Below are 15,783 nucleotides of genomic sequence, written 5' to 3' on the forward strand. Positions count from 1 at the left end.
GTGGACTTGGAGAGTGTGCAGGAAGATATTGCAGATGCTGGTTTAAACCAAAGATACAGAAAATACTGGAGTAACTCAGCAGGACATCTTTCGAGAGAAGGAATAGGAATAGGAAAGAAGAAGGGTCTCGACCTTGTCGCCGACAGGTTCGTAGCTTGTCATGGGTGGACGTAGGTTGACTTTGATTGTCCCGTGTGGTCGTAGGTTGTCGAAGGTCGCCGGTTGTGGGTAGCTTGCCATAGCTTGACGTCGACTAGGTGGTAGGTTGTCGTAGATATTGTTTCCGCTTTTTCGGTAACCTGCTATGACTGTGGCAGTCGCAGAAAATATCGCCTAAGTGGGACAGGCCCTTAGGTAGGTACATGGATAGGACAGGTATGGAGGGATATGGACCAAGTGCAGGCAGGTGGGACAAGTGTAGCTGGGTCATGTTGGCCGGTGTGGGCAAGTTGGGCCGAATTGCCAGTTTCCACACTGTACGACTCTATGATCACCCACTCACTCTCTCATCTACTCACTCACACTCTCACTCTTCATTGACTCACTGTCACACTCACTCACTCACCCAACACTCACTCACCCACTCAGTTACCCACTCACTCTCACTCTTCACTCACCCACCCACTCACCCACACACTCTCTTTCTTCACTCACTCTCACTCACCCACTCAGTTTGTCCCTGCTGCTGATGGGTCCCAGGAACCCCCGTCATCGGTGCTGATCCGCTTGCGGGAGAGGGTCAGCACCCTATCTCCCATCCCAACGTAGCGTCATGGAGTGGCCCTTTCCCATGTACCACTGCCGCTGATGGGCTGCCCATACATTTTTCTTCGCCGTGACTCCCACAGGTCACCCTTGCAGCGCCCATATGAAGGTACCTTTCGCATGCTGCAGCACGGGCCTACTACATTTGATTTGGACATGGGAGGATGGTGTGAAACGGTGTCTGTGGCTCGTTTGAAATGGGCCCACTTGGACCTGAGCGAGCCAGTCCATGTGGCTCAACCTCCCCGTCGCGGGCGTCCGCCGTCCCGAGCAAGCCCCCGGGGCGTGGGATTGTATCTATGTGTTCGGGCCGCCTCGTGCGACATCCTGTGAGGTTCGGTGCCTCTGGTTCTGGGGGGGAGGGGGATCATCTGGCGGCACCTGATAGCAACCCAAAGTCACGACGAACCAGCGGCTTTAGAAGACGGCGTCTTGGTGGGGGAGACGCGAGTCACGGGGTCGGTACACGAGTTGGTATTTAAGGCCGGGCAACACCCGTGTCATGTGAGGAGTAGGGAGCTGTATTACAGAAGAATAAACACGTCTAGTGCACACAACTTGTGTCTGACTAGTTTTTGGCTGGACTCCTGCGAGTCCCCGCCACACCTTCAAGGAACCATGCACCTGCACTCTTAGATCCCTCTGCTCTACAACCCAGAGGCCTACCATTTACTGTGTAGTTCCTGCCCTTGTTCGACATCCCAATATGCAACACAATTTCCTGTATTAAATTCCATCAACCATTCCTCCGCGCACCTGGCCAATCGATCCAGATCCTGCCGCAATCTTTCACAACCATCCTCACTATCTGCATAACCACCAACTTTTGTATCATCAGCAAACTTGCTAATCTTGCCTTGTGTGTTCTCATCAAAATCATTGATGACAAACAGTAACGGGCCCTGCACCGAACCCCGAGACACACCACTGGTCACAGGTCTCCAGTCTGAGATTCAACCTTCCACCGTCACCCTCTGCTTCCTACCATGGAGCCAATTTTCTATCCATTCAGCTATCTCTCCTTGGATCCCATGCGATCTAACCTTCCAGAGCAGCCAACCATGCAGAGCCTTGTCGAACGCCTTATGAAGTCGATGTGCACATCTACAGCTCTGCCCTCATCGACCTTTTTGGTCACGTCTTCAAAACAATCAATCAGATTTGTGAGACACGAACTCCCACGTACAAAATCATGAATAACCTATCTCATAATACTATAATACTCTCCAGTAACTTACCAACTACAGATGTTAAGCTCACCAGCCTATAGTTCCCAGCATTTTCCCTGCAGCCACTCTTGAAAAGAGGCACAACATTTACCACCCTCCAGTCTTCCGGCATCTCTCCTGTATTTAAGGACGACTCGTAAATTTCAACCAGGGCTCCCGCAAATTCCTCTCTAGTTTCCCGCAATGTCCCCGGATATATCTGATCAGGCCCTGGAGATTTGTCTACCTTCAAACATGACAATTCTACACGGTGGAGGGTTTGGAGTTTCAATCACTGAAGGGAATGAGGAAGGGGATGATTTTTCAAATATTGGGAATTGAGAGCTACGAGTAATAAGCACAGGAAAGGAGTTGCGACAAATTAGCCATGCTCGTGAAAATCGGGCAGGTTTCATGAGAAAGATAACTAACGTCTGCCTTTTTGGTGTTTTTATGTGAAAGGGTATAATGTTATGGTAATTCTAAAGCAAAGTATATAAGTACTATAGAGAAAATTGGAGGATTTAAATTCAGAAAGATAAAGTGGATGATGATAACTCACTGGGAAGCAAGGTCATATAAAACATATACACTCTCCCAGTCCCAGCTCCCGTACCTCAATTTTGCTTGTGTCTGTTGCTCAATGTTCCCTGTGGAATTTCACCAGATGTCGTCACTGACTCTGACACTGAGTCCATCGTTCTCAGTCCATGAGTTTTCTGTAACAAATGCAACATCAGTCAAGGACATGATTGGGCAATTAGATCCAGAACTTTACTGGATGTTGGAATAAAATAGACAGAGCATTTCACAGCACAGGCCTTTCGGCCTAACTTATCCATGTTGACCAGGTTGCTTAATCTATATGCCCCATCTATACATTACTAAAACTCTGATCTTGACCGGTTTTGGCCCACTGTGCTGCGATTTCCGACAGAACGCCACCTCGCTCAGAGCCCCCCCCCCCCCCGCCCCCCGCCTTAAAGGAGCCGAGGATTTTCCCCAACGATGACAAATCAGAGATATTAATGTTTTAAATAAAAATCACCATTCTCTCTGCTGCCCCTGCTGGAGGGAGGGGGAGGGACTATAAAACCAGGAAGTGGTGTGCCTCACTCAGTCTCTTCGATATGGATGAAGCCAAGGGTCACGTCTCTGAGCTCTGAATAACACTGAACAAATGTCTACATAACTGTGAGTCCCCTTAATGTGGTTTGAAAATGAAAATATGGTTTGAAAATGAAAATATGGTTTGTTTGAAGTAAAAAGGCACTGCCTGCAAATGGTGGCTTGGGAGCTTTGGCTTGAAGTTGAAAGGCACAATTACTACAAATGGTGGCTTGGTTGCTTTGGCTTGAAGTTGAAAGGCACTACTTACTGAAAATGGTGGCTTGGGAGCTTTGACTTAAAGTTGAAAGGCACTATTACTGCAAATGGTGGCTTGGTTGCTTTGGCTTGAAGTTGAAAGGCACTACTTACTGCAAATGGTGGCTTGGGTGTGGCTTGAAGTTGAAAGACACCACTTACTGCAAATGGTGGCATGAAGTTGAAAGGCACTACTTACTGCAAATGGTGGCTTGGTTGCTTTGGCTTGAAGTTGAAAGGCACTACTTACTGCAAATGATGGCTTGGGTGTGGCTTGAAGTTGAAAGGCACTACTTACTGCAAATGGTGGATTGGGTGCAATGGCTTGAAGTTAAAAGGCATTACTTACTGCAAATGGGGACGTGGGTGCATTGGCTTGAAGTTGAAAGGCACTACTTACTGTAAATTGTGGCTTGAAGTTGAAAGGCACTACTTACTGCAAATGGTGGCTTGGGAGCTTTGGTTTGAAGTTGAAAGGCACTACTTACTGTAAATGGTGGCTTGGAAGCTTTGGCTTGAAGTTGAAAGGCACTACTTACTGCAAATGGTGGCTTGGTTGCTTTGGCTTGAAGTTGAAAGGCACTACTTACTGCAAATGGTGGCTTGGGAGCTTTAGCTTGAAGTAGAAAAGGCACTACTTACTGCAAATAGAAGAGAGATCGAGCAACTGTCCATATGGTGCCAGCACAATAACCTGGCCCTCAACACCAGCAAAACCAAGGAACTGATTGTGGACTTTGGAAGGAGTAGGAGGGGGACCCACAGCCCCATTTATATCAATGGGTCGATGGTTGAAAGGGTCATGAGCTTCAAATTCCTGGGCGTGCACATCTCTGAAGATCTTTCCTGGTCCGAGAACACTAATGCAATCATCAAAAAAGCACATCAGCGCCTCTACTTCCTGAGAAGATTACGGAGAGTTGGATTGTCAAGGAAGACTCTCTCTAACATCTACAGGTGCACAGTCGAGAGCATGCTGACCGGTTGCATCGTGGCTTGGTTCGACAATTTGAGCGCCCTGGAGAGGAAAAGACTACAAAAAGTAGTAAACACTGCCCAGTCCATCATCTGCTCTGACCTTCCTTCCATCGAGGGGATTTATCGCAGTCGCTGCCTCAAAAAGGCTGGCAGTATCATCAAAGACCCACACCACCCTGGCCACACACTCATCTCCCTGCTACCTTCAGGTAGAAGGTACAGGAGCCTGAAGACTGCAACAACCAGGTTCAGGAATAGCTACTTCCCCTCAGCCATCAGGCTATTAAACCTGGCTCGGACAAAACTCTGATTATTAACAACCACTTTCTGTTATTTGCACTTTATTTGCAGTTTATTTATTCATGTGTATATATATTTATATCATGGTATATGGACACATTTATCTGTACTGTAGTAAATGCCTTACTATTTTTCTGTGTGCTTAAGCAAAGCAAGAATTTCATTGTCCTATAAAGGGACACATGACAATAAACTCACTTGAACTTGAATTTGAAATGGTGGCTTGAGTGCTTTGGCTTGAAGTTGAAAGGCACTACTTACTGCAAATGGTGGCATGAGGTTGACAGGTACTACTTACTGCAAATGGTGGTGTGGCTGCTTTGGCTTTAAGTTGAACGACAATGCTTACTGCAAATTGTAGCTTGGGTGCTTTGGCATTAAGTTGAAAGGCACTGCAAATGGTGGCATGAAGTTGAAAGGCACTGCAAATGGTGGCATGAAGTTGAAAGGCACTACTTACTGCAAGTGGTGGCTTGGGAGGTTTGGTTTGAAGTTGAAAGGCACTACTTACTGCAAATGGTAGCATGAAGTTGAAAGGCACTATTACTGCAAATGGTGGCTTGGTTGCTTTGGCTTGAAGTTGGAAGGCACTACTTACTGCAAATAGTGGCTTGGGAGCATTGACTTGAAGTTGAAAGGCACCTCTTACTGCTAATGGTGGCTTGGGTGTGGCGTGAAGTTGAAAGGCACTACTTACTGCAAATGGTGGCTTGAAGTTAAAAGGCATTACTTACTGCAAATGGTGGCGTGGGTGCATTGGCTTGAAGTTGAAAGGTACCACTTACTGCAAATGGTGGCATGAAGTTGAAAGGCACTACTTACTGCAAATGGTGGCTTGGGTGCTTTGGCTTGAAGTTAAAAGGCACTACTGCAAATGCACTTACTTCCTGTTTGCACTGTATATTGATTTTAGATAAAACGCTACCACTTACGGCTGTGATTTTTTGCCATCTTACTCAGTCCCCCTCCGCTGAGCAGGTGCAGAGAATTCTTCCCATCAATGAAAAATAAAAGTGTTATTAGTTTTTTTTTAAATGTTGAGAATCTCTCTCCTGTCAATCACTCCATGAAAGCCAAACCTTTTCCGGTGGGGGGGGGTGGGGAGGGGTTATAAAATCCGGAAGTGTGGGTGTGGCTCAGTCTCTGCATGATGGGGGAGGGAGAGGTCACGACTCTGTCTGAGCTGCGAATCAACTGAACACACTGAATGTCTACTGAAGTGTGAGTTTGGTGTTTTGTGTGGTTTTATGGTGGTTTCACCCTGCATCAAATGGTATGAAGCTGCATTTGAATTTGGTGGCCTTGCACCCTGCTTGAAATGGAATGAAACTGCACTTGAATTTGGCGGCATTGCATCCTGCTGAAAGTGGTATGAAACTGCACTTGAATTTGGTGGCCTTGCACCCTGCATGAAAAGGAATTTCAAGGAATAGTCATGAGTCAACTGCCAGCCCACCAGCCGTGAGTGAGCTGCCAGCAGATCAGGCTTGAGGGACTGAGCTGCCACCCCAAGAACCCATACGAGCACTCCAGAAGCCCCCCTACTGGCCATCAATATTGGAATGGTGGAGAGGTGGAATATTGCGTCGGGGGACCAGCCCTCCCGTGTGAACATGGGACCCAACAGGTCCCACTTAGTCTAGTATTCCTCTAAATCTTTCCCCTCCGTGTGCCTGTCCAAATGGGTTTTCAATGTCATAATCGTACTCGCCTCTAGCACATTCCCCTAGCAGCTCATTCCATAATACTGGTCCCTCAAATCCTCTTTCAATGTTCACCTCTTACATTAAACTATGCACCCAAGTTTCATACTCTCCTGCCCAGGGGAAAAGACTGCACTTCACCTCTTGTGATTTTATAAACCGGTACAAGGTCACCTCTTAGATCCTACTCGCCACAGAAAACAGTCACGGCCTCTACATATAAGATGGCGGCGCGTCCATACGCAGCGGCTTTGCGCTCCCAAGCCCGAGTTTACTCGGAGCAGCCCGGTACCGAACGCGGCTGGAAAAACAAGGTAACTAAAATCCCCAGAACCCCTAGAACCCATAGGAACCCTAGTAACCCCGGAAACCCCAGGAACCATAAGAAGAAACTCACCTCCAGGACGAGGGAATCCAAGACCCGCATCGCAATCCCGACTGGTCGCACATGGAGCCGCTCGGAACTACTCAGCATCGGACGTGGCTGCGAGAAACTGGCGTGTGAGTACTACAGTACCCTTACCGTCCCGTCGGAGCTGGGCAGGAAAGCCCCTTGGATCACCACTCCGGAGGGCAGGAGACGGAGCAAGCGCCGGGAAAGGAAGCAGAAACGTGGAAGGCGAGCGGGGGTGCAGGACAGGCTACGGAGGGCTCCACAAAGACCATCGCTCCCAAGCGTCTTTCTGGCGAATGTCCGGTCACTCACCAACAAGATGGATGAGGTAAGGCTCTGGATCAACACCCAGCGATCCCTGGAAGACTGCTGTGTGCTGATCTTCACAGAGACCTGGCTCAGCGCGCTGGTTCCCGATGGGGCTGTGGACCTGACCAACCGGTCACTGCATCGTGCTGATAGAACAAAGGACTCCGGTAAGAGCAAGGGTGGTGGGCTCTGCATCTACATCAACAATGACTGGTGCACCAACCACACTGCAATAGAGAGCTACTGTTCCCCAGACCTGGAATACCTACTGCTTAAATGTAGGCCGTTTTACCTGCCTCGGGAGTTTACTGTGGTTATCATCATGGCCATATACATCCCACCACAGGCTAATGCTAACCTAGCACTAGCACAGCTGCACTCGGCCATCAGTAAGCAGCAGGATGCTCACCCCGACGGTGCCTTCATTGTTGCAGGGGACTTTAACCAGGTCGACCTACGTGCCACACTCCGCAAATTCCACCAGCATGTGCAGTGCCCTACCAGGGGCTCAAACACGTTGGATAAAGTGTACACCAACATCAAGGACGCCTACAGAGCTCTCCCCTGCCCATCCCTGGGACAATCCGATCACCTCTCACTGTTTCTACTGCCTGCATACAGACCCCTCATCCGCAAGACCAAACCTGCAATAAGAACGGTCAAAATATGGCCCGAGGACGCAACCCTACAACTCCAGGACTGCTTTGATCGCACCGACTGGGACCTGTTTGCACAACAGGCTACCAGTGGCACAGAGGTAGACTTGGAGGAGTACACATCCACTGTGCTCTCCTACATCAACTGCTGTGTGGAGACTGTCACAGTGGACAAGCAAATAAAGATGTTCCCAAACCGGAAACCCTGGATGAACAAGGAGGTTCAGGATCTACTAAGGGCACGCAACAACGCCTTTAAATCCAGGGACACTTCTGCTTACAGTGCGGCCAGGGCGAACCTGAACAGAGGCATAAAAAAGGCCAAAGTCATCCACAGGCAAAGGGTGGAAGACCACTTCAATACCGCGGACACCAGAAGCATGTGGCAGGGTGTCAGGGACATCACTGACTACAAGAGCAGCCCCGCCTGCCCCCACGGTGATATCACACTGGCCAACGAACTAAACACCTTCTTTGCCCGGTTCGATACTGGCAACACCACCAGGTGTGAAATAACCCCGGCCATAGCGGAGGGACAGGCCTTAACACTGAGCACTCAGGAGGTACAGTGCGCTCTGCGTAGGATCAATCCACGCAAGGCTGCAGGCCCGGATGGTGTACAGGGAAGGGTACTAAAGGACTGTGCTGGACAGCTGGCGGAGGCATTCACGAGAATCTTCAATCTCTCTCTATCTCTGGCAACGGTCCCCAAGTGCCTGAAAACAGCCACCATAGTGCCGGTGCCGAAAAAGTCCAAAATCACCAACCTCAACGACTACCGGCCGGTTGCCCTGACTCCAATCCCCATGAAGTGCCTCGAAAGGCTGGTCCTCTCCCATATTAAATCCAGCATCCCTGCCTCACTGGACTCCCATCAATTTGCATACAGGGCAAATAGATCGACAGAGGATGCCATCTCTCTGGCCCTTCACACTGTCCTGACTCACCTGGACAGACAGGGCACGTATGTGAGGATGCTCTTCATTGACTATAGCTCTGCATTCAATACGGTCATCCCCACCAAGCTCACCACCAAACTCCACCAGCTAGGCCTCAGCTCACCGATATGCGCTTGGATCCTGAACTTTCTCACGGAGCGACCGCAGGCAGTGAGACTGGGCCCGCACCTGTCCTCCACCATCACCCTGAGCACCGGCACACCACAGGGTTGTGTACTAAGCCCCATGCTCTACTCCCTCTTCACTCACGACTGTGTCCCTGCATTCGACACCAACACCATCGTGAAGTTTGCAGACGACACAACAGTGATTGGGCTGATCACCAACGGTGATGAAACAAAATACAGAGCGGAGGTGCAGAACCTGGCGGACTGGTGCGCCAATAACAACTTGGCACTAAACACCTCCAAGACCAAGGAGCTGATCATTGACTTCAGGAGGTCCCATTCTGGAGAATACGACCCAATCTCCATTTATGGGGAAAGTGTGGAGAGAGTGCCCAGCTTTAAGTTTCTGGGCACTCACATTTCAGAAGACCTCACATGGTCCACAAACACCGCCGCGCTGGTCAAGAAGGCACAGCAACGACTGTTCTTCCTGAGGACATTAAAAAAGACTGGTCTGCCCCAACAGCTGCTGACAACGTTCTACCGCTGCACCAGAGAGCATACTAACGTATGGCATCTCTGTGTGGTATCTCAGCTGCACGGAGGCGGAGAGGAGAGCTCTTCAGTGCGTCGTCAACAGAGCGCAGAGGATCATCGGGACAGAGCTACCAGCCTTGGAGGGCATCTACCACACGCGGTGCCTCAGGAAGGCCCTCAGCATCCATAAGGACTCATCACACCCCTGCCACGGTCTGTTTCAACTACTTCCCTCCGGCAGACGTTACAAGGCCTTCTACGCCCGAACCTCCAGACTCAGGAACAGTTTCATCCCAAGAGCTATAGCGGCTCTGAACCGGCCCTAATGAGTGCCCCCCCACCCACCCCCTTTGGACAGTCTCCCTCAGATGGTCACGTCAATCAATTCAGCTTGTTTATTTATGTATTGTATTTATTTACCTTTCCTGGACATCAGTGGAGCTGCACACTAAATCTCGTTGCACTGACGTGCAATGACAATAAAAGATATATTATTATTATTATTATTATATTCCTCAAACCCTCCAGTCCTGGTAACATCCACATCAATCTGTTTGTACCTTTTCCAGATTACCAACAACCTACCCCTCGCATGGCAGGCAGAACTGTGCCCATTTCTCCATGTGTTGTCTCCCTAATGCCTTGTTCACTGGAACAAGATGTATTGGAGCAGAACAGACCCAGATCACCTCTGGCAGTGCAGCATCTCCTGGAGCTTTACTGGGCATGTGTAAGAAGGAACTGCAGAAAATAGGTGCAGGAGGAGGCCATTCGGCCCTTCGAGCCAGCACCGCCATTCATTGTGATCATGGCTGATCGTCCCCTATCAATAACCCATGCCTGCCTTCTCCCCATATCCCTTGACTCCACTAGCCCCTAGAGCTCTATCTAACTATCTCTTAAATCCATCCAATTCACTTCCTGCATCTAGCTTGTCCAGTACTTTTATAATTTTATGTTTCTATAAGATCCCACCCCCCCCCATCTCCCCTTCATCCTTCTAAACTCCAGTGAATACTAGCCTAGTCTTTTAAATCTTTCCTCATATGACAGCCCCGCCATCCCAGGGATCAATCTCGTGAACCTACGCTGCACTGCCTCAATCACAAGGATGTCCCTCCTCAAATTAGGAGACCAAAACTGTACACAATACTCCAGATGTGATCTCATCAGAGCCCGATACAACTGCAGAAGAACCTCTCTACTCCTATACTGAAATCCTCTTGTTATGAAGGCCAACATTCCATTAGCTTTCTTCACTGCCTGCTGTACCTGCACGCCAACTTTCAGTGACCGGTGTACAAGGACACCTAGGTCTTGCTGTACCTCCCCCTTACCTAACCTAACCCCATTGAGATAATAATCTGCCCCCGTGTTTTTGCCGCCAAAGTGGATAACCTCACATTTATCTATATTATACTGCATCTGCCACGCATCTGCCCACTCACTCAACCTGTCCAGGTCACCCTGCAACCTCCTAACATCCTCATCACGGTTCACACTGCCACCCAGCTTTGTGTCATCGGCAAACTCCCTCTTCCAAATCATTAATATATATGGTAAACAGTTGCGTCCACAACACCGAGCCTTGCGGCACTCCACTCGCCACTGCCTGCCATTCTGAAAAGGACCCGTTCATTCCTACTCTTTGCTTCCGGTCTGCCAACCAATTTTCTATCAATGCCAACACCCTACCCCCAATACCATGTGCTCTAATTTTAGTCACCAGTACCATGTGCTCTAATTTTAGTCACCATATGCTGGTTTAAACCAAAGATAGACACAAAAAGCTGGAGTAACTCAGCGGGACAGGCAGCGTCTCTGGAGAGAAGGATTGGGTGACATTTCGGGTCGAGACCCTTCTTCAGACAGTATAGTGAATGACCCAGAAACAGAACATAGGAAGAACCCGTTCACACTCAATGTGGACCTATTGGGTTGTCCGTGCTCCCTCCACCGCCCCAGACTCGTATGAGATCTCCCGCTGTCTTCCCCTCCCCCAGTTCCAACCCCATCTAATCTACTTCCCCCATATCCCTCCCCTGAGTACTCTTTCCCTCCCCAGTCCACTTTGCCCCCCTCCCCATCAACTCTCCCCATGCCCCCCCCCCCCCCCCTCCATGCCTTCCTCCACCTTCTGATTCGAGTATAGGAGCAGGGAGGTTCTACTGCAGTTGTTCAGGGTTTTGGTGAAAACACACCTGGGGTATTGTGTACAATTTTGGTCTCCAAATCTGAGGAAAGACATTCTTGCCATAGAGGGAGTACAGAGAAGGTTCACCAGACTGATTCCTGGGATGTCAGGACTTTCTTACGAAGAAAGACTGGATAGACTCGGTTTGTCCTCGCTAGAATTTAGAAGATTGAGGGGGGATCTTATAGAAACGTACAAAATTGTTAAGGGGTTGGACAGGCTAGATGTCCAACCCCTTGCAGGAAGATTGTTCCCGATGTTGGGGAAGTCCAGAACAAGGGGTCACAGTTTAAGGATAAGGGGGAGGTCTTTTAGTAGGTATGTTGCAAAGCCTACCTGAAGCGTCGCTGAAAATCTGTCGCTGCGGGTGTGCGCGATTTTGGCGTCGTTTAGAGGGGGGCGGGTTTAAAACGCGATTTTCGCTAGGCTGTTCAAATCGAAGATGTTCAGCCTAGTTAATTATTAACGAAAAATCGCTGGAAGACCCCGTCGCAAAAGCTATTATTAGTTTTAAAGGCCACGTATAATAGTTATAGTAGTTTAAAAATCTAAACCCGCGAACACCAGCAACCGCAGGGTCTCATAAAGCAAATAGCAGAAGGTAGGCTGTATATTTTTACATTAAAAAGGGCTTCTAAAGATCCCTTTATACAAAGTTTAATATTGCGAGTAGCTCATTTTGGGCCCATAATATCCCGCAGTATTTTTCTCGGCATTTGAGGGTACAAATCTACCGCAATGTGAACGTTCTAAACCAGCGCGTTCACAGGAACCTACTGGAAAGCTGATTTAAATGGACTTTAATTTACAACAATTGAACACTAAATTCCTTCCATTTGGTCTATAAATTAATGTAAATGAGATTTAAAAATCATGTTTTATTGTGAATTATTTGTGAATATTATTTGGACATTTAGGCTATTTAAAAATGTTAATCATTTATTAAGAAATGGATAGATGTTTAGATCTAGTAATTGAAGTCTGAAATTAGCTACAATTAGGTAACTAACTAATTATATGCTTTAATTTCAGGTCATCCAAGTAAGATAATTTTATATTTGTTTCAGAATGCTTCAATCTATGATAACTGAAAATTTCATTCAGTTCTCTTAATTTTTAAGAAAGTTATGGGCTTTTGACTGTTCACGATCACATCAATAGGGAACAAGATGCTTATTTCCCAGTATGAAAATGGCCATAACTTTTTAAATACTTGAGATATGAAAGTGAATTAGGTGTCAAATTAAACTTATTTTTATGCTTTATCTGATGGGATAAATTGCAGACTTGATTTTTAAAATCTCAAAATTTTGTAACATTGCTACTTTTAGGACCGAGATGAGAAAAATATTTTTCACACAGAGAGTGGTGAATCTCTGGAATTCTCTGCCACAGAAGGTAGTTGAGGCCATTTCATTGGCTATATTTAAGAGGGAGTTAGATGTGGCCCTTGTGGCTAAAGGGATCAGGGGGTATGGAGAGAAGGCAGGTACAGGATACTGAGTTGGATGATCAGCCATGATCATATTGAATGGCGGTGCAGGCTCTAAGGGCCGAATGGCCTACTCCTGCACCTATTTTCTATGTTTCTATGTCATGTTTCTCTACCCGACTCCCCTTCCCCGTACTCCTATCCCCCTCACCATCTACCCACCACAATGCCCCCTCCCCTCACTGTCTACCCACCCCTGTCCCCCTCTCCCCATCTATCCCATCCACCCCACTCTCCCCGTGCCCTCCCTCCCACCATCTCCCCTTCCCTCACCGCTTCCCATCGCCGCCTTCTCTCTCCATCGAGCGTCGACGCTCCAGCCCGCCCGTTCCCCCACACCCCGCGCTCCCTCTGTCTCCCCCACACCCCGCGCTCCCTCTGTCTCCCCCACACCCCGCGCTCCCTCTGTCTCCCCCACACCCCGCGCTCCCTCTGTCTCCCCCTCACTCGCTCCACGACGACTAAAGATTATAGAGCAGATATAATCTTTGACGACAACGACTAAAGATCCTCCGTTAGGCGCTCACTCCGCGACCGTTAAACCGCCATCGGCGCGGGACCAACTGACCCGTCACGTGGGCGGGGCTGACGGGCGAGAGCAGGAATGGCGGGAGAAGCGGTGACGGCTCATCGATTGGTCCGGATGAACGTCAATCACAGGGGCGGGTTCTACCCCGGGAGAGGGGCGGGCCAGAGAGTCTCCGGCCTCGGGGGCGGGGCTGGAGGAGAAGCCACAGCTCCGCCACTGTGTGTCCGCAGGGTCCTAATGTCCACCACGGATTAAACCAATGCACCCTCTCTTGTTGTGTGTTCACAAACTCCTCATTTCCACCATTGAGAATTATATACACGCGTGTTTTCCATATTCTTAAGGGGTTGAACACGCTAGATGCAGGAAGATTGTTCCCGATGTTGGGGAAGTCCAGAACAAGTGGTCACAGTTTAAGGATAAGGGGGAAGTCTTTTAGGACCGAGATGAGAAAAACATTTTTCACACAGAGAGTGGTGAATCTGTGGAATTCTCTGCCACAGAAGGTAGTTGAGGCCAGTTCATTGGTTATATTTAAGATGGAGTTAGATGTGGCCCTTGTGGCTAAAGGTATCAGGGGGTTTGGAGAGAAGGCTGGTACAGGATACTGAGTTGGAGGATCAGCCATGATCATATTGAATGGCGGTGCAGGCTCGAAGGGCCGAATGGCCTACTGAACCTATTTTCCATGTTTCTGTTTTTTTTTTTTTTTAATTAGAAGTAAGTACAGTCATATGGCACCAAAGTGCCTAATATATATTTTCATAATACATTTTATGTACAACTTTTTTTTTTTGTTACATTGAAAAAAGATTAGAATAAGTAAAAGAAGTTAGATAGTAAAGGATAGAAAGATGTGAAATATATAGTGTGTGAAGAAAGAAAACGAGTAAATGAAGAAAGTTGAGAAAGAGAAAATAGAAAAAATAAAATTAAATTAAAAAAAGGAGATCATTATTTATAATCTTGACCAACCCTCGTCCAGTCCTGAAACAGTTATTTTTTACAATTGTGTTGCACCATATGATTCCAAAAAAACGACGAATGGAGACCAACTCGTTATGAATTGGTCTGATTTATCCATTAGGAGGAATCGCATTTCCTCAAGATGAGCGGTATCCAACATACTTGCAATCCACATTTTAAGCGTTGGTATTGATGTACCCTTCCAAAATTTAAGTATTAATTTTTTTGCTATTATTAAACCATAGTTAAAGAATAGATTTTGAGATGTGTTCAATTTATTCCCATCTTCCATTACGCCAAATATAATCATTTCAGTATTAGGTTCCATTCTTGTCTTGAATAATTTTGTAACTATTTCAAAAATATCATTCCAAAATCTATAAAGTTTTTTGCAGGAAACTAAGGAGTGTGTTATAGTTGCATTTTGGGCTAGACATTTATCACAAGTGGCGGATATATTTGGATAAAATTTGTTCAATCTTGTTTTTGAATAATATAATCTATGTACAATTTTAAATTGAATTAGATTATGTCTTACATTAATTGAACATTTGTGAATATATATCAAGTATTTTTCCCATGTAACCTTTGTGATTTTTATCATTTGTTCCCGTTCCCACTCTTCTCTAAGTACCCCTGTCGATGGTAGGTCTATATTTAGAATACTATTATATAAATATGATATTAATTTTTGTGAGTCAGCTTCAATATTCATTGCTGTTTCCAATACTTCAGAGGTTATTTTTTGATATCCTTGTATATATTTTTTCATGAAATCGCAAATCTGAAGATATTTAAAATATTGGTTGTTTTTCAATTTAAATTTTAATTGTAATTGTTGAAATGATAGTAGGTTTCCCATTTCGTACATATCCCCGATCCTTCTAATTCCGAGACTTTCCCATTGGTTATATGTCTTATCAATAAGAGATGGTTTAAATAAAGGGTTATTCGCTATTGGCATTAACAATGATAGATTTCTTAATTTTAAAGATAATTTTATTTGTTTCCAAATTCTTTCTATGTTTCTATGTGTGTAAATAGTTTTCCGGTGAATTATATACGCACACTCTTGAAGCCCTTTCATTTTAACGATGACAATATTACTTGACAGCTGGAGTCAAGAGTGTTTTATTGTCATATGTTCCGAAACAGAACAATGAAATGCTTACTTGCAGCAACACAATAGCAGAGTAAACATAGTAGCAATGTCACAAAATTTTGAGATTTTGAAAATCAAGTCTGCAATTTATCCCATCAGATAAAGCATACAAAGAAGTTTGATTTGACACCTAATTCACTTTCATATCTTCAGTATTAA

This window comes from Amblyraja radiata, chromosome 49, assembly GCF_010909765.2.
Source record: "Amblyraja radiata isolate CabotCenter1 chromosome 49, sAmbRad1.1.pri, whole genome shotgun sequence".
NCBI classification, from domain to species: Eukaryota; Metazoa; Chordata; class Chondrichthyes; order Rajiformes; family Rajidae; genus Amblyraja; species Amblyraja radiata.